The 24,368-nt window shown below is 42.3% G+C and overlaps 1 protein-coding gene across 10 annotated transcripts in view; it reads right to left on the bottom strand.

The window, feature by feature from the left end:
- Positions 1 to 24,368, bottom strand: part of LOC149255020 (uncharacterized) — a 451,815-nt gene that overhangs the window by 275,854 nt on the left and 151,593 nt on the right. The gene's annotated exons all lie outside the window — the stretch shown is intronic.

Here is a 24,368-nt window from a genome sequence, read left to right as displayed (position 1 = left end):
CTAGGACTGAGACACGCTGCCCCTGCACTATGCCTCTGATCCTCATGGTCAGAAATTTGGGGACCCTGCATAAAGAAGCAAGGATTCCCCCTGATGGTGCAAAAGATGCTCCCCCATGTGGTGGTGGTGGTGGTGGTGGTCCGCTCTCTGCCAAAATCTCACTCTCCCCCACCATACTCTAGCTCCACATAGTCCTCCTGGTCACTATCCGAAAAGACCTCAATATTATGGGCTTTGCCAGCTGTGCACTAATGGTTCGGTGCCCAGGGGTCCCGACAAGTAAAGCACGGTTTCCTCCTACTGAGGTCCCTCCTGGTCTCCTCATCTAGTTGCCCACGTCCCTGGGCTTCTCTCTGTGGTGGTGGCAGTCTAGTATCACTTCCCTTCTGATGGTAGGGAGTGCGTGTAGGAATAGGTGCTCGGGTCTTATGGATGGCCCCCTGCAGGTCCCAAAGTAAACAAGCCATGAAACCACCAATCGTGTGCCTCCCCCTCCAAGTGTAATGTAGCCATTTTAATGGCTTCCACCTTCGTCATCCTGTTGAGTTGGAAATAAGGGTTCAGCTTCTCCACCCAGGCCCGAGTTGTGCACTTGGTAATGCCAGCATATGCAGGGAGCTACATCCTACCAATAGTACGCTACCACTCATAGTTCTGTGTGCCTTGGCCTCCATAATTTTTTCCCTTCTCGTTCTGCTTGAGCTGGCAAAAAACTCTGAAAGATAGTGCCTCTAGTCTGCTCCCATGGACTGCCACTCCCTAAAATGCTCTCCCATAGGTGATTGTTCCTCAACTCCTCCCGGTTTACCTTGTGGCTTGAGTTGGTCCACTAGAGGATGGAGGCTATGCAAGGGGTGAAAGATGATCGAATTATTGAGAGGCCACCGAAGTCTCTCCAAATAGAAACTCTCAATGAGTGCTTCGCTCTCGATTCTGCATTTTGATCTCATCTAACATCTCCTTTTTCCCCTTTGCCAAATCGCCCATAGCCTTCAAGGGACTGTCGAAGGCAATCTCCTCTCTTCTCTTGGGCTCCCCCATGTCTTCTGTTACCGTTGCCTTCCCATGGTCCTCTGTGTCTGGACTCCGGAGTGATCTCCAGCTACCTCTCCCTACTTTGGTACCTTTGCCTCTTGTAGGTAATATTTTGTCGACCATCCTCACTCATAGGAAAAGCCCCCACAGCTGAGCCAAGATTTGGGCTGTGATACCACTGTAATGTTCCTAACTAGGAAAAACAGTGATATGCAAAGCAAAAACAAATTCAACACCAGAAAATTGAAACAATCAGCAAACACCCATATAAACTCCATAAGTAAGAACCAGTTGAGCCATTTTATTAATTCACTTGGAGCAAGTACAATAGTGTGGAAGAAGTGCACCTGGGCTTGCCTAAATGGCAAGCATGACAAAACCGAAGTGGGCAAACAACCAAATGCTACACAACTGCTGCTCCAAAGATGTTCTACACTTCCCAGAAATCTGTGATGTCTGCTGAAAAGGAACTGCTAGAAACCCCACCTCCGATGCTCAAAAAACTCTGTAAAATTAACCTCAATCTCCTCAACCAAAACCCACCAAAACCCAGAAAGGGTTTGGCCTAGTTCTGACCTCTGAAATTCAGCCTCCAAATACCACGTCCTCCTCTAAGCTCTGGGGCATACGGCCTACTTGTAGCTCGCTGGAAAAGCCCTTCAAATCACTCCCAAAGGCTGAGATGCTCCCCTCCAAGGTTTCCCTTATTTCTCCTGGCAATCTCCAGCTCTCTAACTCATCCCTCAAGCTCCCACGTGTGCCCAGTGAAAGCTCTCTGCGCAAGCCCAGGACGCTGCAAATCGAACTGCCCACTAGCAGCAATTTCCTGCTTTGAAACTCCCCCAAAATGTTGATCCCCCAATGAAGCTCCAATACCAAAATGTTGCCCGAAAGATCCCTGAAACAATCCCTGTGTGCTCCCTTCCTGCGTCCTCCATAAACACGCACTAGGTGAGCCAAAGGCTGAAAAATGTGCTCTAAAATTCCTCCAGCTCTCCTCCACCCTACGATTTTCCTTCCTAGGGTGGCACTCGAAGTCGTCCAAAGAAAGGTTGAGTTTCCAGCAATTATGAGTACAATCATTTAGATGCCCAACTAGCAATCTAATCGGAGGAAAATACTGGCAAAAATATTGTCAGAATTTTCTCACCCCACAGCTATTTTTTGCCTCCGAAATCCCTTCCATAGAGTCTTCGCTGTGAAAAATCCTGAAACTGGAATCCCTACTGCAGCAACTAATGATATTTCTCCTACTTGTTAGATTTACATGAACAAGTTATTTCTAGTTTCCTACGGCAAACATTGAAATAAATACACTGCAGCCTACACCATTAAAAATAATATGCCAAAACAAGAAACTTAACAAGAGAAAGATATAACACAAATGACAGTTGTTTTTGGACAAATGTCCCCGGAAAAACCCAATCTGGGAAAAACCGATGCAGCAGATCTGAGGGTTTTTATTATTAAGCAGAAGTTATTTCTGAATACAACCTCTGGATGCCTTGCTGGCAGTCCAGTACAGAGAATATCACTTGGCAGAAGAAATTAGCGAGATTACCTCACTCTACACTCCAAGTCCCAGTTGATCCGGCAGCTGAACAAATGAGTTCCCGACTACTTTTGCATTGCCCCAACGCAGTCACTGTGTGGATCTACGTCACAACCTCTAAGGTACTGCGTCAACTCTTGTTGAATTGACTTGCTCTCAAGAGCTAACTCTAGCCTTCTCGGCTCAGAACGCCAACCTCCTCATTAAATTTCGAACCTCTGAATGGAAGGCTTTTGTGCTGCTCTACGTGGGCCCTCTATAAGCCCTTCCTGGCTTTGCGTCACCCTCTCTGGGCACTGTGTTGCCTCCTCTGTGTGTCACTCTGCCTCTTTGCTGAGTATTCTTAGCTCCGGAGAAGATCCTCCAGCCAAAACTCTCCCTGCCCTTCTCTGTGTGATCACTACGAAATCACTGTGTTGCCTCTAACTTCAGCGATTCGATTTGACTGATCAACTCTCTCTATGTCTTCCAAATGACTCTCAAGCCTCCTTAAATAATCTTCTCATTGACATTCAACGACCCAGATTAGAAGCTAATCAATGGCTAAGATTATTTCTACTTGATCCTCGTCTTCTTCTAGAAGTTACACCCATAGTTAGATTAATACCCATTGATTATTTTGATTTCCTAAGTTTAGACTTAGGGACTCGTTAAAAATAATCATTTATTTTAATAAAACTGTCTCCAGGTGGAATTTCCCAAAACACTTTCTGGGTTCTTTGGAATACATGTGCCCAAGCCTCCCTGCAAAATTTGAGACTTAGAGCATATCCAATGCTACTAGTAAATCAACACTCCCTCTTAGCGAGGAATGTGCCCTAGCAATGCCTCCCACTGAAGCATCACCCTGACTTCATAACATCGTCCTCTGCGCTGTTGATGTCTGACATGTTGTCCACCAACTACTGCGTTCCTGCTGCAACTATACTACTGCTGACACTGCCACTGTCAACAGTGCATCCGTACTACAGCTCCCTCTAAATTTTTGCATCCGTGTTGTTGGTGGCACTGCCACTACCAACTATCCCTGCACTGCAGACTACTGTTGCTACTACATCAACAATGGAAAAACATCCCAAATTACTGAAAAAGTGTTCAGCATAGATGCATCTCAATGTTGAAGATCTGACTGCTGCTAGTCCCACGTTATTCCTCTGAAGCTACTACGTTGTTGCTGCTACTGCACTATGCCTCCCTGCACTGCTGCAACTCTGCACTACGCTACTCAAACTTGGCATTCTAGCCATTGTATTTGTTGCTCCAATACTCCTCTGCGCCATCTAAAACTTAGTCCTCTTGATTTGGGGTAGCACCGGATGTGCTCTAGCCACAAAATTTGGTGGAGAGGTTGGGGCACATGAGATCTCCAATACCCAGAAAGGGTTGGGGCAGATTCTAAACAGATCAGGAGATATTAAAATAATTAACATTTTTAATGGAGTCCCTAAGTCTAAACTTAGGGAAAATAAAATATTAATGTGTATTAATATGAATCTGTTAGAATGGTCTAAAAGACATGGATCAAGCCAGATCTAATCTTAGCCATTGATTAGGGACTTAATCTCGACCGTTGAGATGTCAACAGAAAATGTATAAGAGGAGGCTTGAGGGGCACTTGGAGAACACACTGAGGGAAACCAGTCAGTTCAATTTCTAGAGAGGGGTTTGCTAAGAAATTGAACCAATGATTTGGAGAGCAGTCAGGAGGCAGCAAGTACGGAACAGAGAGACGGGAGATCAGCGCAAAAGACGCAAACACAGAACCAGAGGAAGCCACGCAGAGGCAGCAAAGCCTGCCCAGAGCCAGAAGGGCCTGCGTCATCCACGCAAAGGCTGCAGGAGTGACACAGAAGTCCAGAGCGGTTGCGTAGAGCCTCAGTAGGCTAACACAGAGGGTTTCAGGCTAACATAGAGGGTTTCAAGCTATAGCAGAGGTCAGTAGGACCTACGCTGGGTTTAGGAAAGTGTCAGAAGTTGGTCTATCTATGGGTAAGCCAGTTTGGCACCCTGTTGTACAAGAAAATTGCTGAATAATAAAATCCTTCCTTGCTGCACCGGTTTCCCACATTGGGTTTTTCCAGGGACATTAGTCTAAAATAACTGTGTCAATGTGTGCATATTTTTGTTTCTGTATTACGATGTGATATCTACAGTAGTATTTATTTTAATGTTTGTTTAAGTAATTTCATGAATAACTTATGATGAAATAAGTAGGAAAAGTAAATCAATTGTTGTAGTGATAGAATTTTCACATGGTATCGGAGCAAGTAATCATAGACAAAAAGGGAAAATCAGTTATGGGTCGAGACCACGATGCAGAGGCATCCACCTCAAGGGACTCACGCAAATTTTCAAAAGATTGCACAAGAGAGAGAGATTTTGATTTCTCTATGTTGGCTTCCAGGTTGGAAGAATAAGTGGCGTGCATGACTAGTGCTGCATCATCATAAGTATGGTATATAGATAGTGGAGCCTCGTGGCATATGACGGGAATCAAGGAGTGTTTCTCAAAATATCGAGAAGAGAAGATGAACTCTTAGATCACCATGGGGAACAAGGAAAAGTGTACTCCAGTAGGAAAGGGTACCATAGTTTTTCAGACAGAATCGGGAGAGAAGTTTTGTGCCACAAATGCGTTGCATGTGCCACGATTGGGGATGAACTTACTTTCTGTGTCACAACTACAAGGCAAGGGCTATGACATTTACTTCATCAAGGAAAAGGTATACGTTAAACACCCGAGCTCGAAAAACAAAGTGCAGATCGGGATCAAAAGTAATCGGTTGTACAGATTACAACTAGAATCTCCAATGGCACTAATAGGCAGTCATGGGGACAAAGACTTGAACGAACTATGGCACAGAAGGATGGGTCACTTGCACCATGGAGCTCTAAGAATTCTCAGGGGCACTGTAACAGGTGTTCCAGATCTGAGTACGGAACGAGATGATGTATGCAGGGGACGCGCTCTAGGAAAGTATGCCAGGGCGACATTTCCTAGGAGCAACCACAGGGCCAAGAGTGTATTAGGATTGATACACTCAGATATCTGTGGACCTATGGCCATCAAAGCTCTCAGCAGTGTCGAGTATTTCCTTACCTTCATTGATGACCACTCGAGGAAAACTTGGATCTATTTTTTGAAAACCAAGGATGAGGTTTTCTGTCGATTCAAGGAGTTCAAGGCTCTAGTGGAGAATCTGACAGGTAAGAAAATCAAAGTCTTGCGCTCAGATAATGGTGGAGAATATGTCAATAAGGACTTCACTGATTATTGCGCTAAGGAGGGCATCAGAAGAGAGTGGACAGCTCCCTATAATCTGAAGAAGAATTGGGTGGCAGAAAGGAAAAATAGGACTATTGTAGAAGCGTTAGGGCCATGTTGTATGATCAGGATATGCCAAAATTCCTGTGGGCAGAAGCATGCAACACAGTTGTCTACGTTCTAAACAGGACTCCTCATCGGGCATTGGGCAAGATTACTCCAAAGAAAGTCTTCACTGGGAAGACACCCGAAGTCAGTGATTTCAGGATATTTGGGAGTTTGGCATATTGTCACATACCCGAAGAAAAGAGGAAGAAGCTGGATCAGACTACAGAAGGGGTATCTGGCAGGATATAGAGAGAACGCTAAGGCATACAGGATTTATCTTCCAGGGAGCAGGAAGGTAGTAGTACGACGAGATGTAAAGTTCATGGAGGACAGAGCTTTCAAAAGATCTCGCGAAATGCCTTCCAAGGAGCAGTCGAAAGAGGATCCGTTGGTCATGCCTCTTCAACCAACGGAAGTGAAGAATCCTTCCTCAGATCAAGAAGATTCTCAAGATGAGGAAGAGGAAAAAACAGAAGCACTTGTTGGCAGAGGAAGAACCAGCAAGGAACTTCGTCAGATTCTGTGTGATGCAAAGAACTTCATCGGAGAGCCAAGGAACAGTAAAAGGGAGCGAAAACAGCCAGACAGGTATCGGGCGTTAGTAGCTCAGGATGGAGAGCCTACCAGCTTCAAAGAGGCAACTCAGCATCAGGTCTAGCTAGATGCAATGGTGGAGGAGTATAGCTACATAATGGTAAACGATGTCTGCGAGGTGTTGTCAAGGCCTCAAGACAGATCTGTGGTAGGTTCAAGATGGATCTAGAAGATCAAATATGTTGTGGACGACAGTATTGAAAAATACAAGGCCAGGTTTGTGGCTAAGGGGTATGCTCAAAAGGAAGGGATTGACTATGAGGAAACCTTCGCCCTGATAGCCAGGTGTACATCTATTGGGACCATGATATCTCTTGCAGCCCAGATAGGATGGGAGATCCATCAGATGGATGTCAAGACGACATTTCTGAACAAGGTAATAGAAGAAGAAGTATACATTGAACAACCAAAGGGCTTTGAAACTCACGAGAAAAAGTCTCATGTATGCACACTGAAGAAAGCCTTGTATGCGCTGAAGCAAACACCAAGAGCGTGGTATGGTCGAATAGATAGCTACTTGCAGAAGATGGGGTTTGTCAAGAGTGACGCAGATCTGAATCTCTACTATCTGCTCGTAGAGAGCGAGCCACTTATCTTAGTATTATATGTGGATGATCTCTTCCTGACAGGATCATCCAGACTCATTGAAGACTGCAAGAAGAATCTAGCCACAGAGTTCGATATGAAGGATCTAGGACGAATGCACTAGTTTTTAGGGTTGGAAGTTTGGCAGCAGAAAGGAGAAATCCTCCTTAGGCAAGGAAGGTATTCTATAGAAATTCTGAAAAGGTTCAGGATGGGAGACTGTAGACCTATGGCTACGCCAATGATCACCAACTGGAAGAAGATTGATGCATCAAAAGACGAGGATGTTGATCCCACCCTATACCGACAGCTCATAGGGTCCCTGATGTATCTAGTCAATACCAGGCCAAATATTTGCTACGCTGTCAACACCTTCAGTCAGTTCATGGTGAAACCAAAGAGGGCTCACTGGGCAGCAGCCAAGCAAGTTCTCAAGTATTTACAGGGAACAGTTGATTATGGGCTCTTGTACAATAAGGGGAAGGATATCAGGTTGAGTGGATTTACTGATGCAGATTGGGCAAGAAGTTTAGTGGATCCAAAAAGTAACTCTGGGTACTATTTCAACATTGGATCAGGAATAACCTCCTGGTGCAGTAGGAAACAGAAGTCTGTGGCTCTGAGCTCGTTTGAGGCAGAATATATGGCAGCAAGCACAGCTTCGTGTGAGGCCAGATGGCTTAGAAAATTGTTGGTAAACCTATTCAGAAGAAATATGGAGGCGACCAGGATCATGTGTGATAATCAGAGTTGCACCAAACTCTCTAAGAATCTAGTATTTCATGATAGGTCAAAGCATATTGATATCCGGTGTCACTTTGTCAGAGATTGTGTCCAACATGGAGCTGTACAATTGAGCTACACTCCAGTCTCCTACAGGGGAACAAGTGGCAGATATCCTCACCAAGGCCCTTAAAAAGTCAAAATTTGACTACTTCAGGGAAAAGATGGGGATGATAAAGAACCCCTTTGAGAAGTAGTGTGTTAGCAGCACGAATGAAGAGGGAGTTGCAGTGCAGATGCAGTATTGGGAGAAAGGACCAACAACAACACAGATGCAGAGGGAGTTGCAGTGCAGATGCAGTGTTGGGAGAAAGGACCAACAGCAACACAGATGCAGAGGAAGGTGCAGTGCGGATGCAGTGCTGGGAGAAAGGACCAGCAACAGCACGGATGCAGAGGGAGCTATCGTACAGATGCAGCAGTGGCAGTGGCAGAACCATGGGCAGCAGTACAAGATGCAGCAGTGCAGAGGATGTTGGGCAGGGAGGCCTAGCATCAGCACAGGTACCGATGCCAGATGATTAGAGTAATACTCAGTGAGGAGTATTGCTAGAGCACAGTCCTCGCTAAGAGGGAGTGTTGATTTGGGGTAGCATCGGATGTGCTCTAGCCACGAAATTTGGTAGAGAGGTTGGGGCACATGAGATCTCCAATACCCAGAAAGGGTTTGGGCAGATTCTAAACAGATCAGGAGATATTAAAATAATTAATATTTTTAATGGAGTCCCTAAGTCTAAACTCAGGGAAAATAAAATATTAATGTGTATTAATATGAATTTGTGTTAGAATGGTCCAAAAGACATGGATCAAGCCAGATCTAATCTTAGTCGTTGATTAGGGACATAATCTCAGCCGTTGAGATGTCAACAGAAAAAGTATAAGAGGAGGCTTGAGGGGCACTTGGAGAACAGATAGACGGGAGATCAATGTAGAAGAGCCAAACACAGAACCAGAGTAAGCCACGCAGAGGCAGCAGAGCCTACGCAGAGCCAGAAGGGTCTGCATCATCCACGGAGAGGCTATAGGAGTGACGCAAAAGCCCAGAGAGGCTGCACAGAGCCTTAGTAAGCTGATGCGGAGGATTTCAGGCTAACGCATAGGGTTTCAGGGTGACACAGAGGGTTTCAGGCTGTAGCAGAGGTCTGTATAGCCTACGCTGGGTTTAGGAAAGTGCTAGAAGTTTGTCTATCTGTGGGTAAGCCAGTTTGGCACCATGTTGTACAATAAAATTGCTAAATAATAAAATCCTCCCTTGCTGCACCAGTTTTCCCACATTGGGTTTTTTCGGGGACATTAGTCCAAAATAATTGTGTCAATGCGTGCATATTTTTGTTTATGTATTATGATGTGATATCTGCAACAGTATTTATTTTAATGTTTTTTGAAGTAATTTCATGAATAACTTATGATGAAATAAGTAGGAAAAGTAAATCAGTTGCTGCAGTGATAGAATTTTCACAAGTCCATCCTGCTACTATTGATCTAGGCTCTCGTAGCAAGGAATTGATCCGAGGGGTGGGCTCCTCAAGGATCCTGCCCATCTATAGCTCTTTCGAACTACAGCTCTAAATCAGCCCACCTCCCTCCTCGAGGTATCTCGATTGTCATGGCAAACTCCTCCCCGATCTTTGCATGTGCAGCCTTCGAATCGTGCTTCTCATCTTGTCCTTCTTCCTGAGAGGACACTGTGTTACGTAGTGACCCATTTCATCACACCTAAACCATTTGATCTTCGAGACGTTCTTCTTCAACCTCCACTACTCCTGCTGCCCCTTGGATGCAAGGGCTGCATTCTCTTCCTCCTCTTTGGGCTTCGACCCACTGCTGCTACTTCTGTCAAGCTTACACTTGACTAGATCTCTCCTCAGCTCTTCCTGCTTGAGATCTGCCCACATACTATCCCAGTCTAGCAACAATACCTTGCCCAGGGTGCTTTAGACAAAGACTTGCCACTCTTCTGAGACTAAGTTTAGGGCCAGTCTCACCATCTTGGAACCTTGAGGTGTAGACCCCACAGCTGCTAACTCATCCCGGGTCTCTTGAAGTTTCGTGAACAACGGATCTATGCACTCCCCCTTCTGCATCTGTGCATATCTCAGTTTCTGCTCTAAGTACATCTTCCGCTACTCGGAAGACCTTTGATACAGCATTGCCAAGGTATCCCACATCTCCTTAGCAGTCCCTATGCTAGCGATGTGACAGACTTGATCCTTTACTCCATCAAGGATCATCCTCTTGGCCTTCGTTATTTCTCCCTTGTAATTCTTCAACTAATCTGAATTGCAGGCTCAGCCACCACATTGTCGACATAGACCTTGAGAAAATGCTCATCCAGAAGGCACGACATCCTTGCCTTCCAAATCACATAGTTGGATGCTCCATCCAACCTGCCCTGATCTCTCAATCCACTGGCTGCCATCTCTGCCACGAAAATGTTGAACTGCTCCTCTCTCTTTCTTACTGTTGTTGCTCAAGCAATAAGAAAATGGACTTCTTGGCGGGAAGTCTACTAAGGAAAAACACCACAGTGCAGCTCTTTCGGCCCAGCATCAACTCTACTAGCCTTTGTGTCAGCTTCTCGGCCTCCTGCATCCTCAACGCTGGCCCTCCAAACCTCTACGTCAACCCAAGCTGCCTCTGCGCTATCTCTCCGACACTATCTCTGCCTCTCTGATATGTATTCCTGGCATCCTGTCAAACTGCCCCTCGCTGCAATAGATCACTAACTCGATTTCTCAGCAAACCCTGCCCCAAAAAATCGAATTGACTGATCAACTTGGTGTGTCTCCAACTGACCCTCAAGCCTCCTCTTATACTTTTCCTGTTGACGATTCAACGGCCGAGATTAAGTCCCTAATCAACGGCTAAAATTAGATCTGGCTCGATCCTTGTTATTTAGAACTTTCTCACCCATATTATATTAATACACATTAATATTTTAATTTTCTTTCCATCCGGGTGGAATTTCCCCAAACGATTTCTAGGTCTTGGAGATCTCATGTGCCTTAGCCTCTCCACCAATTTTCATGGCTAGAGCACATCCGATGCTACCAAAAATCAACAAATTCGACATGAAAGATTTGGGGCTAATGCACTATTTTCTGGAATTGGAAGTTTGGCAACAAGATGGTGAGATCTTCCTTGGCCAAGGTATATATGCGTCAGGAATTCTGAAAAGATTCAGAATGCAGGATTGTCGACCTAGGGCTATGCCTATGATTACCAATTGGAAGGAAATAGATGCATCCAGAGACAAGGAAGTGGACCCCACCTTATACAGACAGCTCATTATGTCACTTATGCATACGGTCAACGCTAGGCCAGACATATGTTATGCAGACAACACCCTTAGTCAGTTCATGGTGGAACAAAAAAGGGTGCACTGGGCAGCAGCAAAGCACATCCTCAAGTATGTGCGGGGAACAGTCAATTTTGGATTAAGATAAACTAAGGGTGATGATACCAAATTGAGTGGATTCACTGATGCAGATTGGGTAGGAAGTTTAGTAGATAAGAAAAGTACCATTGGTTATTGCTTCGGTACTGGATCTGGGATGACCTCCTGGTGCAATAAGAAACAGAAGTTTGTAGCACTGAGCTCGGCTGAAGCTGAGTATATGGCAGCTAGCACAGCAACACGTGAAGCTATATTGCTCAGGAAACTGCTTGTAAATCTATTCAGGAAGAGGATGGAAGCGACAAAAATCTTATGTGATAATCAAAGTTGTATCAAGCTCTCTGAAAATCCAGGTTTTCATGATTGCTCCAAACACATTAATATTCGGGGTCACTTTATCAGGGACTGTGTTCAGTGTGCGGTACAGTTGGAGTATACTTCCACAAGAAATTAGGTAGCAGATGTACTCAACAAGGCTCTAGGAAGAACAAAGTTTGTTCAATTCTGAGAACAGATGGGTATGTTGGAAAATCCCTTTCAATAGCGTGATGAAGCATTTGAGAGGGAGCTGTAGTACAGATGCAGCAATGGCAGTGGCAATGTCATGGGAAGCACTACAATAGCAGCAACAACATAGTGTTGGTGGCAGCAACAGTGCAGAAAAGAGATACTTCAAAGTTAGAGCAGCGTGCAGTTGGACATTGTTGCTAGAGCACATTCCTTGCTAAGAGGGAGTGTTAGTTTTTGGTAGCTTCCGATGTGCTCTAGCCATGAAAATTGGTGGAGAGGCTAAGGCACATGAGTTCTAAAAAACCCAGAAACTATTTGGTGAAATTCTACCTGGATTGTATTTTATTAAAATAATTAATATTTTTAATGGGGTTCCTAAGTCTAAACTTAGGAAAATTAAAATACTAATGAGTATTAATCAAAATATGGGTGAGAATGTTCTAGAAGACGGATCAAGTCAGGTTTTAATCTTAACCGTTGATTAGAGAATTAATCTCGGCCGTTGAAGTCTCAACGAGAAAACTATAAGGAGGCTTGGGGTTCATTTGAAAATACACAGAGGGTTGATCAGTCAGTTCGATATTCCTAGGGCAGGGTTGGCTAAGGAATTCGAACAAGTGATCAAGCAGTGAGGATCAGAGGCAGTACTAGAAGGAAGTGATTTCCAATTCCAGTGAATATACTTCAGAGAAGAGAGTGAAGGATTAGAGAGAGCGCAGTGCCAAGGAGGTATAACGCAGCAACTAAAGGAGGTTGACACAAAACTGCTGGGGGATAGCAGAGATCAGTGTCAGGAATCACTATGGGTGATTGACAGATGAAATCTCGATTTCTCAGCAATAGACGCAACAACAGCAAGGGTGACGCAGTCAGAGGGAGTCTCCATGCAGAAGCCACGCAGTGACTGTGTAGGCTCACGCAGAGACTGTGCAGTGGGTCATCCAGGAGCTGGGGCGAGTGCAAAGTCTCCAGATTCAGTGTGAGAAAATTCTCACTATTTTTCTATCAGTGATCTTCTCTAAGTGGATTGCCATTTCTCTAGGGCATCCAGATTGTATTCAGAAATTTACTACCAATAATAGAAACCCTCAGATCTGTTGCATCGGTTTTCCTGCATTGGGTTTTTTCAGGGACTATTGTCCAAAAACAAGTGTGTCAATGTGATTGTTCATGTGCTAGTTTTTCTCTTGCTTTTCTCAGTTCATAATTTGTGAAGTTTGTAGCTAAATTTATTTTGATATTTATTGAAGCATTGGAAAATAACTTATTATTGTAAATAAGTAGGAGAAATAAATCAATTACTACAGCGTAATTTTTTCACAAGAAGGACACGCAGGAGAAGCAGGACCAAGCAGCAGCATCCGCAAAGATTGATAAGTTGTCCTCCAGGCTAGAGGAAGATTTCATGATGTGTGCATCTATACCTCCAAGAGAGAGGTGGGGCGATCTAGAGTTGTAGTCCTAGAATAGCGCAAACATGAGCAACATCCATTGAGGTGTCCTCATGGATCATTACCTTGCTATAGCGGCCCACAGTATTCAGTAGCGGAATGGATCAATGTCAGTGATGCTGTCAAATTCCAGAGTGACAGTAGCAGACTAGTACCAATGTGCCAAAGAGAAATTATCATCCACTATAGATATTCAATTTAACCATGAAACAATGATGGCAAGTAAAAGAGATTAGAGCACTTATCACCAAGATATTACTTAGAACAATTAACCAAGGTTCTTTTTAAAGACAATCACAATAGTAAAAGGATTCCAATGAAAGATTGCTTAAGAGATAGACAATTAGACGATTAATTCTCTTAGACAATTAGCAATTTTCCAAGTTATGTCAATAAGATATCACAATGCCAAATTTATGTAATTAGATCTTTAATGCTAATTGTGAGAGAGCAAGAGATATCAATATGCAATAACTTCTTTGATTACAGACTTAAGCAAAATTATCCATTCAACAAGGTATTAGGTTTCTTGAGATTTCAAGTGCTTCTGTGAGTGAGCTTATTAAGTGCAAATTTCTAACTTGGAGATTATGAAACTCACAAGAAAACACAATGTTAGATCTCTTATTATGAAGCAATGATCACTTAATCCAATACCACCAATGCCAATGAACTTTTCAACAATGGAACATCAGCAAATGTTAGGAGCCTTTATGCAATTTATGTTTAAATAACATTACATGAGCAATAGTAAACATTTTATGACAGCAGTAAGTTAATCTTATGCCAAATGTGTCAAGACAATCCCAACTACTTATCTCCTTCTCCTAAGATGAAACACAAACAGTGAGAAAATGCCTATGAGTGCAAAAGGAGAATGCAATGCAAGAATGCAAAATGAGGCAGCAAATAGAGGCCTAGAAGGCAGCCCTCTTTAAGTCACTTTGCCAACACAAAAAATTTAACCAATGCTGCAAGAATCCAAGAGACAAATGCTTATGCCACCGTTATATATCAGACCTTATTATGCCTATTCAAAACAGTATGACAGTCATTAAATTCATGAAACAAAACAAATAATGATTACCCAATATATGCAATGACTAGTTAATTTGTTTAGGTAACTTGTTCGTGAATTTTAGGGCACTCAAATGAAGTTTTTACCACTGTTATGCAAATGATCAAGGCTGCCAGTAAAGCAGTGATAGAGATGAGGGTTTAGGAACCAAACCAATAGGCCTCTAGGCCTAGAAGATGACTAGTCCTTTTGCCCAAAATTTCTCCAATGACCAGATCACCTGCAACCACAAATACTAGCCCAAAATCTCTTCAAACACCAAGTGTTAGAGGCACAAAATCAATGATAACCCAAATCAGAGATGAGAAGAGGCAAGGAAGGGCCAAAATAGGGCAACACTAGGCCTAGAAGGCTAGCGTTAGGGCCAAAGAAGGGGCAGCAAGGCCTAATAGGCCCGCGCTAGGGCAAAGAGAGGCCCCTAGAGCCTGCGGCACCTAGGGCAAGCCTCCTAGAGGTTGCTGCAAGGAGAAAAGAGGGGGTCAAGGAGGGAGGAGAGGCCAAAGGGCCTACGGCAAGGCTGAAGAGGTTGGCCGAGGAGGGTGAAAGGGCAGCGAAGGAGGAAGAAGCCCAAGGCAAGGTAGAGGAGGCCAAAGGAAAGCATGCGACCAAGGGGAGCAGCTCTTGAGGGCTAACGGCTAGGCAAACAAGGGTTGTGGCTAAGGTGTGGAGGCCCAAATGGGGCAGCGGCTCAGCCAGGAGGGAGAAAAAGGCCACAGCCAGGGAGAATGAGGCTTATGCTAGGCCTATGAGGCCTACAAGAATTTGGAACCCCTGCAAAAACCAAAATTTCGCTTCAGATCTTCAAAATTGCCAAAAGTTGCCATGAAAATGCTTCCAAGGGCTAGCGGCTTCCTCTTTGGCTTGAACATTGAGCTTGGGGGGGAGCTAGAGGGTAGATTTTGCCTTCCTAGACATAGATCTGCCTCTACAAACCCCAACAAATTTTTCCAAAGGCTAGAAACCCTTGAAACCCTTCCAAAATTTCAGATTTGGCTTGAGAAATCACCTGCACAAATGAAATATTTTTTTTCCCAACACCCCAACTACTGCAAAACAAGGGTTAGAAATATATTTACAAAATTATCTTACAAAAAATTATATACAAAATATATACAAATATACAATGCTTGTAAGATAAAATAAAAAATAAAAAAAAACTGAGAAAATATTTTTTGAATAATGAGAATGGATCAATGTGTTTTTCGGAAGTTAGAATATTGGCCACACCATTTAGCGAAGTAAGAAAACCATATAGAAAATCCCTAGAGCCCAAACAAGGTCGGCCCTTCCCCAAAGTCTGTGAACTTGGAGCCCAACGGTTGGGGTACCTAATAATCTCTATATATTTTCTTAAGCAGACTTGTTAGATCATATGGTGAATAAGATCATTAAAGATAAAACCAAATTTTACCAATAGAATGTTCTTATCACTAACAAATGAAATAACAAGCTTATAAAAATTTTAGTACAAAATAAGAAAGCACATAACCAGCACGTACCACAACCAATGCAAAAAGAACACCATGAACTAAACCCCAAAGTCTTTTTATTATGATATCAAGCGTTCCCAGCAGAGCAATGGCTCAATACCAGCGTTATAAATTTACATCATCTAGAATCATTGTTTTGAGAAGCAAAATGGTTTCTATTTATAGAGAAATCCTCCAAGTGGAAAATAACGACTAGTTGGCTTGATCCCTGTCAAAATAATCTCAACCGTCGATAATAATTTGATCATATTTTAATCTCTGTTGTCGAAAATATTAATTTTGGGGAAAATTTTGAATTTCTCATCAAACCAATGTTGCTTGGGAGCGGGAGCGGGAGCGGGGAGCGGGAGCGACCATTTTCAGAAGCTCCCGGTTTGGGAGCCAATCCGGGAGCGATTTTTTAAAAATATATATATTTTTTATATTTTTTAATTTTTGATACATATATGTCAACAAAAACATGTAGAATGATGAATTAGACATAAAATAAAAAAACATAAAAAAAACATAGATTGATCATTGAACCATATCACATCAATCATCTAGATTCTAGAAATTATAATCGTCATCAAGCATGTCCACAAGTTAGTAAAATACATATTACAACTGCAACATATTGAGTCTCATGAATCATGATTCATCAAATTCAATCTTGAAGTTTCAACTTCGAGCTTTCAAAATTGAAAATTCAATAACATTTATCATCATTGATCACCAAAGTTGTACTTGTAAGCTAAGTTTAAACTTTAACCATTACAGGAAGTAATATCTAAGATATTTCTAAGTCCTAACTTCTAACTGTTAACATGATATGAAATGTTATAAATTTATAAAATGAAACATGAATAATGAAATGAAATGAAACAACTTTAGTCTTTCACGAAGCATCATATTCATAATTCACAATCATTACCAATGAGTTATAATTGCCAAGGCCCAACTTCAAACTTCAAATTTTCATTGTCACAGTGATATATTGTTTACAAATGTCAAAAAATATCATTATGATATGAAAGAGTCAAGAGTCAAGAGTCAAGAGTCAAGGACTCAAAACTCAACAGTTATGAAAACTAAAGTCTAATAGAAACTAAAAAAGACAAATAAACTGTAAATCTACATGTGGCCCTTGCCACGAGAGTCTCCAGGAGTATAAGCAGGTCGTGGTGGTCTTCTAGGAGTCTCCCGCACAGGCCGAAGACCAAAACTAGAACCTCCATGTGAGGGTGTAGATGGAGGTGGCGATAGCAAAGGAACAAGACTCGGACCTCGAGCACTGCTACTGGATGGTGGAGGTGGAGGTGGACGTGGCATGGCTGCTTCATCTTCATCCCTTACAAGTTCCTCTTCCAGTTCTTCAATATGTACAATGCCATCCTCCAAATTGTCATCCTCTGGATGATTGTCCCAAATTTTATATGTGGGATCCTCATAAGCCCGATCACAGTAATGACTCAACAATCTCAAGTTGTAGTGCACATAAACCAAGCTTTCTGCTCGGTTTTCATTGAGTCTGTTTCTTTTCACATTATGTATGTAGTTGTAGGTGCTCCAACACCTCTCTGCAGAAGAAGTATTTACAACTTGTGAAAGAACTTTTTTTGCCAATTTTGGCAAAAGTCCGTGGCCGCCATATGTTTCCCACCATGTGAGAGTATCAAATCTATCTCTGTCGTCCATTGCATGGAAGTTACCATACAAACCAGTGCCACTGAAGTATCTGCCTATCTCAAAGCGCATAGCTGCACATTCCTCCCTGTCAGGTACCAACTTTTCTAATGCTTCCAAATATCCTCTAGTTACCTCTAGATCTAAATGGGGTTTGGTCCTAACCCCACCCCCTGCTGCAAGTTGGCCCAACCAGGATGTAGAGTAGTATTTTGGCGTAAGGATATACGCCAAGCAATGTAGTGGAAGATTGAGCCTATTCCACCGTTCACACACACAATCATGAATCAGTTTGTACAAGTTGGGATCTTTATTATGAACAATATCTTTTATTTCCCCCAACATGGTATCCATTTGCTCATACACCTCGCCAATCACTGGTTTGTCTGTATCTGCAAACCGAATCATGTGATAAATTGGCTTGGTGAAATCCAATACCTGCCTCACACTTGTCCAAAACTGCCCATCAAGAGCGGCCTCCTCCACCATTTCAAAACCTGCCACGTCAGCTGCATTTGTAGCCCTTTCCTTTAATACCTGCCAATGTGGACTTGATACCATGCTAGCTAATGCCTCTCTTACCTTCAAAAGGCGCCTAAAGGTGAGGTAATAGCTACCAAATCTAGTCTTTGCAATCTTCAACAACTCCAATCTCGAGTGACTGCGGAAAAGGCCATGGGTATTGCTATGATTTGTAATAAATTTTATCATTGTTTTGCCTTTCTTGTACAAATCACCAATCCATTGGTATTGTGCATTTTTGTTCTTGACAATATCATGCAACAGAAGGTTCAATGTGTGAACCAAACATCCAGACCAAAATATGTTGAGGTATTTATCCTCAATAATTGCTCTCGCTGCCTTACAATTAGGAGCATTATCAATGATGACTTGGATGACATTGTAAGGGCCAATACGCTCAATTGTTTCAAGTAATGCTTCTGCAATGTTGATAGCGGTCTTGAACTTGTCTGAGTAATCATGTGCAGTTAGAAAGATGGGACCACTAACAGACACAGCAAGAACACTTATCAATGGCTTGCCTTTTACATTTGTCCATCCATCAGATACAATGGACACCCCATGGTCAGTCCAAGAACTTGTCATTCTATTCAAAGAATGTGATATTTTGGCCTTTTCATGATCAAGGCCAACGGTTCTTGCCTTGTCATACCCAGGGCTCTTGTATCCTTTAGGGGCATCATTTATGGCAGAAACCATTTCATGCCAATAAGGTGAGCGAAGAACATTGAATGGTATCCCACATGCATAGAGAAACCTGTAAACCTTTGAATCCACATCATTCCTACACCCCTCATCAAGGAAATCTGATATGGTTCTACGCCTTAAAGATGATGACCCTGTGCCTCCATATCCACTGCCTTGGGAGGATGCTGAAGGAGTTCTTTGTGATTGTGAGCTTGGTTCAAAGAAACCCCTTGATTTTTTTGATCTGTGTTGGGCTTCCTCCTCTTCTCTTATGTATTTGGCTCTATCCGCCGCTGACACCGTTGTACAAGTTTTGATTCCTATTTGTTTGTCTCCATCCCATGGCCTTTTCCCGCAGAGGTGTCTTCTAGCACGGGTGTATGAACCTGTGTAATCAGTGTTGCAATGGGGGCAATGAAATTTAGTGGTTCCACCCCCTCTCCCTGTTTCAGCTCTATAAACATATTTCCACAATGGAGTTTGGTCTTGTTTAGTTTTTTGAGGGTCATGTTCACCCTCCTCCAGCTCCTCCTCACCGGGGTTTTCACCAATTTGACTTTCTCCAGCTTCTTCATCCCCCTCTTCATGTTGGCCCCTCCGTTTCCTACTCTCCAGCACCATAATAACCATAAAAGGGACCAGGAAGAGGAAAATGCCAAGAAATATAGCCAGGTCCATGGTGTTTTATGTTTGTAGGGTTTTGATTCCTGAATCTGCAAATTAATTTAATTTATTAGGATTAATTAATTTAATTTATTAATTTAATTTAAATTTATGATTTTCAAACTCAATAAACTAAAATAAATTAACTAAATCACTACCTAACTAACTAAACTAACTAAATTACTAAGTTACTTACCTCTGCAGGCTTGCTCCTCGCTCCTTGGCAGTTGCTCCTCGCTCCTCAGCTCTTGCTCCTCGCTCCTTTGCTCTTGCTCTTGCTCTTAACTCTTGCTCAATGAAGTCACAATGAAATTTTTTTAAGCCCATTGGACTTTTAAAACCAAAAAAAAAAAAAAAAAATTAGTTTTTTTTTTCGCGTCGGCGGAAATTTTTTCCGCCGGATCGCTCCCGGCCTGAGTCGAAACGCTCCCGGAGCGTTTACTCCCGAGTGTTAAAAATCGCTCCGGGAGCGACGGAGCGATCGCTCCCTTAAACGCTACCGAATAGGGCAGGGAGTGTAAAAATTTTTTAGGGAGCGCGCTCCCGAAAATCGCTCCCGTCCGGGAGCGATTTTGGGAGCACGCTCCCGAGCCGCTCCGGCCCGGAGCGCGATTCGGAAGCGGGTTCGAGGGGGGGGGCGCTCCCCTGCAACTATGCATCAAACCCATTTTGTATTAATCCAAAAATTAATTTTTTGGATTAATTTCCTTAAAATTTTGACTTTGACTTAACCACCAAGGTCCAAGGGCTTAATTTTTCTTAAAAAATCAATTTTTTCCTTGGTGGGGGCTTCCAAAAATTTACTCTTTTTTTTACCCATGAATTTTTTGGTCATTTTCCACTTGGAGAAAATTAATTTCTCTAAAAAAAAAGACTCTAAATTAATTCATTTTTTGGTGTAGGATTTAATTTTATTTAAGCAAGAAAAATTAATTAATTGACACAATAGGGGATCAATTATTTTTTCCCACCCTCAAATATTTTAGCCATGGAGTCTAAATATGAGGAACCATGCACTAAAAACATTTTTTACATTAGATATTACAAATTCAACCCTCAAAGGGGGCATACACCTTTACATATAGACCCTCAAATAATTACTCAATTTTGTGACACAATATGATCTAGTTGACCAAGTGATATGTAATAAAATAATTTAGCCAAATAGCTTAAATTATTCCCAAACCACTTTTACAAAGACTCAATATAACGCTAGGACTCACCTAAGATTTTGATTATGAATTCCACCGTAGCTTTTGGGTTTAAGCTAGAGGAAAAACTTTGTCGATTATTCGTGTTTAGAAACATACATAATGCGGTGAGGTTAAAAAACCTCCTAGGATGAAATTCGTAACCAAAATCAAAGGCTTACCCAGGGGCTAAGAAACTGGATTCGCTCTCGTGGCCCCACGTGTCCCGAATCAGACGAATCGGACACAATTCGATGGGACACGTGTCCTCCGAATCGTGTCCCAATTCAAGGACATGTGTCACGGATTTTTGCCCTAAAGTGCGATTTGGCCATTCTTTCTTCACCAAAGTCATTGAGGGTTTGTTGTGAGTGTGTGAGAGCTAAGAGCAAAGGGTGTAGAAGCATTTTGGAGGCGATTCAAGCAACAGGTAAGTGTGTTTTCTCTCTATTTTTTTTGCATTTTTATTACAGCAATTTGCATGTGCATTTGTTTTACAAATTTGTGCATTTTTTCTTCTTCTTTTTATAGCATTCATGTCTCAATCAAGGGCAGCAGGGAAGGGGCAAAGGAAGGGGAAGAATGTCCCCATTAGAGATGCCTCTCATCTTCCAATTTCATCAGGGTCTGCAAGTGTTCCCTCTATTGCAAGTGGAGCTGCAACAACAGCTTCAAATGTTGAGGGAAGACAGCAGGCTCAAGATAACAAATATCCCTTGTGGATATATGTCACAAGAGAGCAAGGGTCAGGCAACAAGAAGAAGGGAGGAGGCAATGTTGCTTGGAAATGAAAATATTGCAAAAATCATTTTATGAGCACATATTTTTGTGTGAAAGCTCATTTGTTAGCTTTACCAAGTTGTGGAATTGCAGCATGTACAGAGGTGTCTTTAAATAAGAGGAAGGAAATGGAAAAAGAAGCCAACCTTGGCATGGCAAAGGTGGCTGCAACATCTAGAAAAACAAGAATGAAGACCCCCTTCCATTCTTGAGGAAAAGCAGCAACAAATTTCCATTTGAGAGTTCTGGTGGGGGACAAGCAGCAAAAAGAAAGGCAATGGCACTTCGTCCAATGGACAAGATTTTTCAAAAAGAGAAACAGGAAGAGCTTGATCTCACCATTGCATTTTTTTCTATCAGAACTTCATATCCTTTAATGTTGCACGCTCACCTATATTTATTGAGATGTGTCAAGCTCTAACTCAAGGGGCTCCATCAGGGTATGTGCCTCCTGAGTCAAAGAAGCTTAGAACCAAATTGTTGACAAAGGCAAAAAAAGAGGTGGACAAAATGCTTGAGTCTATTAAATCAACATGGCCAACATCTGGGGTTAGCATTGTCTCTGATGGATGGACAGATCCAGCACGGCACCCACTCATCAACTTCATGGTGTCTTCCTTGAATGGTCCAATTTTCTTTAAATCAGTGGATGCACTTGGACAATATACAAGGATGCACAATATATGAGTTAGTTGTTTATTAAAGTTATTGAAGATGTAGGTGTTGATTCTTGTGTGCAAATCGTTATAGATAATGCACCTGTTTGCAAGGTTGTTGGCATGATTGTGGAAGTTAAATATCCACAAGTATTTTTGACACCTTGCATTGTCCATTCTTTGAATTTAGCACTTAAATCTATTGCTTCTGATGTGCTTTGGATTGGAATCATTATTGAGGATGCACGACATATCCGCAACTTTGTACAAAACCATACAAATGCCCTCACTGTCTACAAGGAGTACACCAATCTATCATGTTGAAGATTGCGGATACACGGTTTGCCTCTTCATTCATCATGTTGAAGAGGTTGAGGGAGGTCAAGATTGTTCTTGGGGCCATGCTTATTTCAGATTTTTGGTCTTTTTGGAGAAAGACAGATCAAGCAGCCTCAAAAAGAGTGAAGGACACAATGTTAGATGATGCTTAGTGGGAGAGGGTAGACCTACTTATTTAGATCATGGACCCTATCATTTCTTTGCTTTGATTTGCAGATACAGAGCAACCCATCCTAGGAAAGGTCTATGAGGGATGGGATTCCATGATTGAGTCTGCAACGAGCATTATTTTACATAGTAAGTGCCCCAAGTATGAGCCATCATCAGAGGCCTTCTTCATCACCATACAAGATATTCTTGTCAGCAGATGCGACAAGAATTGCACACCTTTACATTGTTTGGCTCACTCATTGAACCCAAAATACTACAGCCATGAGTGGCTGAATGGTGGACCTTCCTTCAGATTCCCTCCTCACATGGATGGGGAAATTTCACAGGGGAGGGAAGCTGCATTGAGGCGGATTTTTCAGGATAGAGCATCCCTTGATGAGGTGAAGGATACCTTTGCAAAGTTTTCCACTGGCATTGGTCAATTTGCAAGATATGATGTGATTAGAGACGGGGGGGCTAAGAAGCCCTACTCTTGGTGGGCAACTCCTTTTTCAGGTGACTTCATCCTCTTGTTGCGAGAGGAATTGGACCACATATGGGAATTTATATAGTGTCAAGAAGAGCATACTTGAGCAGTGCAAGGCAAAGACAATGGTGTATGTGCACACCAACCTTCGTCTTATTTACAGGTAGAGGGATGATTGGTTGAAGGGAAAGACAAAGATGTGGGAATGTCTTTCCTGATGATATGGGTTTGGACAGCAGTGTTGAATTGGCATTGGCCAACATGGATCTTAATGACCCAGTGTTAAAGCTTGTCACTTTTGATGATGGTGATATTGTAGAGGGGTCATCCTCCACACCAACAGCTGCAGAGATGACATTGGATACAAAGGAAGAGAATGCAGCAGAGGAGAGCAATGGTGACCATGATGATGAGTATAGTGATGCTGATTTTGATTATGAAGATTGATGACTCATGAGCTACCTACTACCTTCATGCTTGTAGTTGTTTTGTATTTGTTATTTCTATTTGCCATTGTCATTGCTACTACCTATGTAACACTGTACACATTTTGATTTTGATGACTTAATGAGAAAACTACAGTATCTTGTCTTTCTCCTATTGGATCATTGATGAATATGTATTATCATTTATCATTTATCATTTATGTCATAATTGTAATTGTATGCATAATGTTACTTTGTAAAACTTACATCTAGATGAATCATGAAGATCTATGTTTGAATCAATGAATTTGTATCATGAATGAGAATTTGTGTAAGAAATATCTAATTTTTAATATATGTATATATATAACGTCTCCTAATGTGTCCTGTTTCGAGGGGTCAACGTGTTCGTGTCCAACACTCACATCCCCATGTCCTTGGTCCCCGTGTCAGGTGACTTAGCCTTGGTTTGTTACATAATTAAATGGTCATGCTAGCATCATTTACATTACAATTTGCAGAAATTAGGTTTACAATGATATATCATGTAGCTGGCTGATGATTTTTATCGTTGAAAAATCTTGCACACTGCGTCCTCGGACTTGTGACAAAATGGGTGCAACATGACTCTACTTGGTGACTTGGGATCCTTGCTACTGTCTCATATTTGAGGCATTTGGGATTGCTCGGATCACAGTCTTGTTTTAGCTCTGGAAAACTAGATGCAAATTTGCCTTCCCTAATGAGGTCAATTCAATGCAATCTTTTTGTCACCCTAGCGAGAGCAGGTATGTATGCAATTGCCTGCCAAAGGTTATCTCCTGATTAAGAATGCCAAAGTGTTGAGTGCATTAACATATTCTAAATTTATTTCTGCCCTACCAGCTACGAGGAAGAGGCTAGAGACATCAATTGTATATACCCTTCCATTTTTTTCCCTTTTGTCAACTATCTCA

Source organism: Pinus tabuliformis, chromosome 7 (assembly GCF_031772625.1).
Source record: "Pinus tabuliformis cultivar Carrire ecotype Pingquan chromosome 7, CPIR1, whole genome shotgun sequence".
NCBI classification, from domain to species: domain Eukaryota; kingdom Viridiplantae; phylum Streptophyta; class Pinopsida; order Pinales; family Pinaceae; genus Pinus; species Pinus tabuliformis.
Note: the sequence above shows the minus strand (reverse complement) of the source record. Positions and strands in the feature narration are given on the sequence as shown.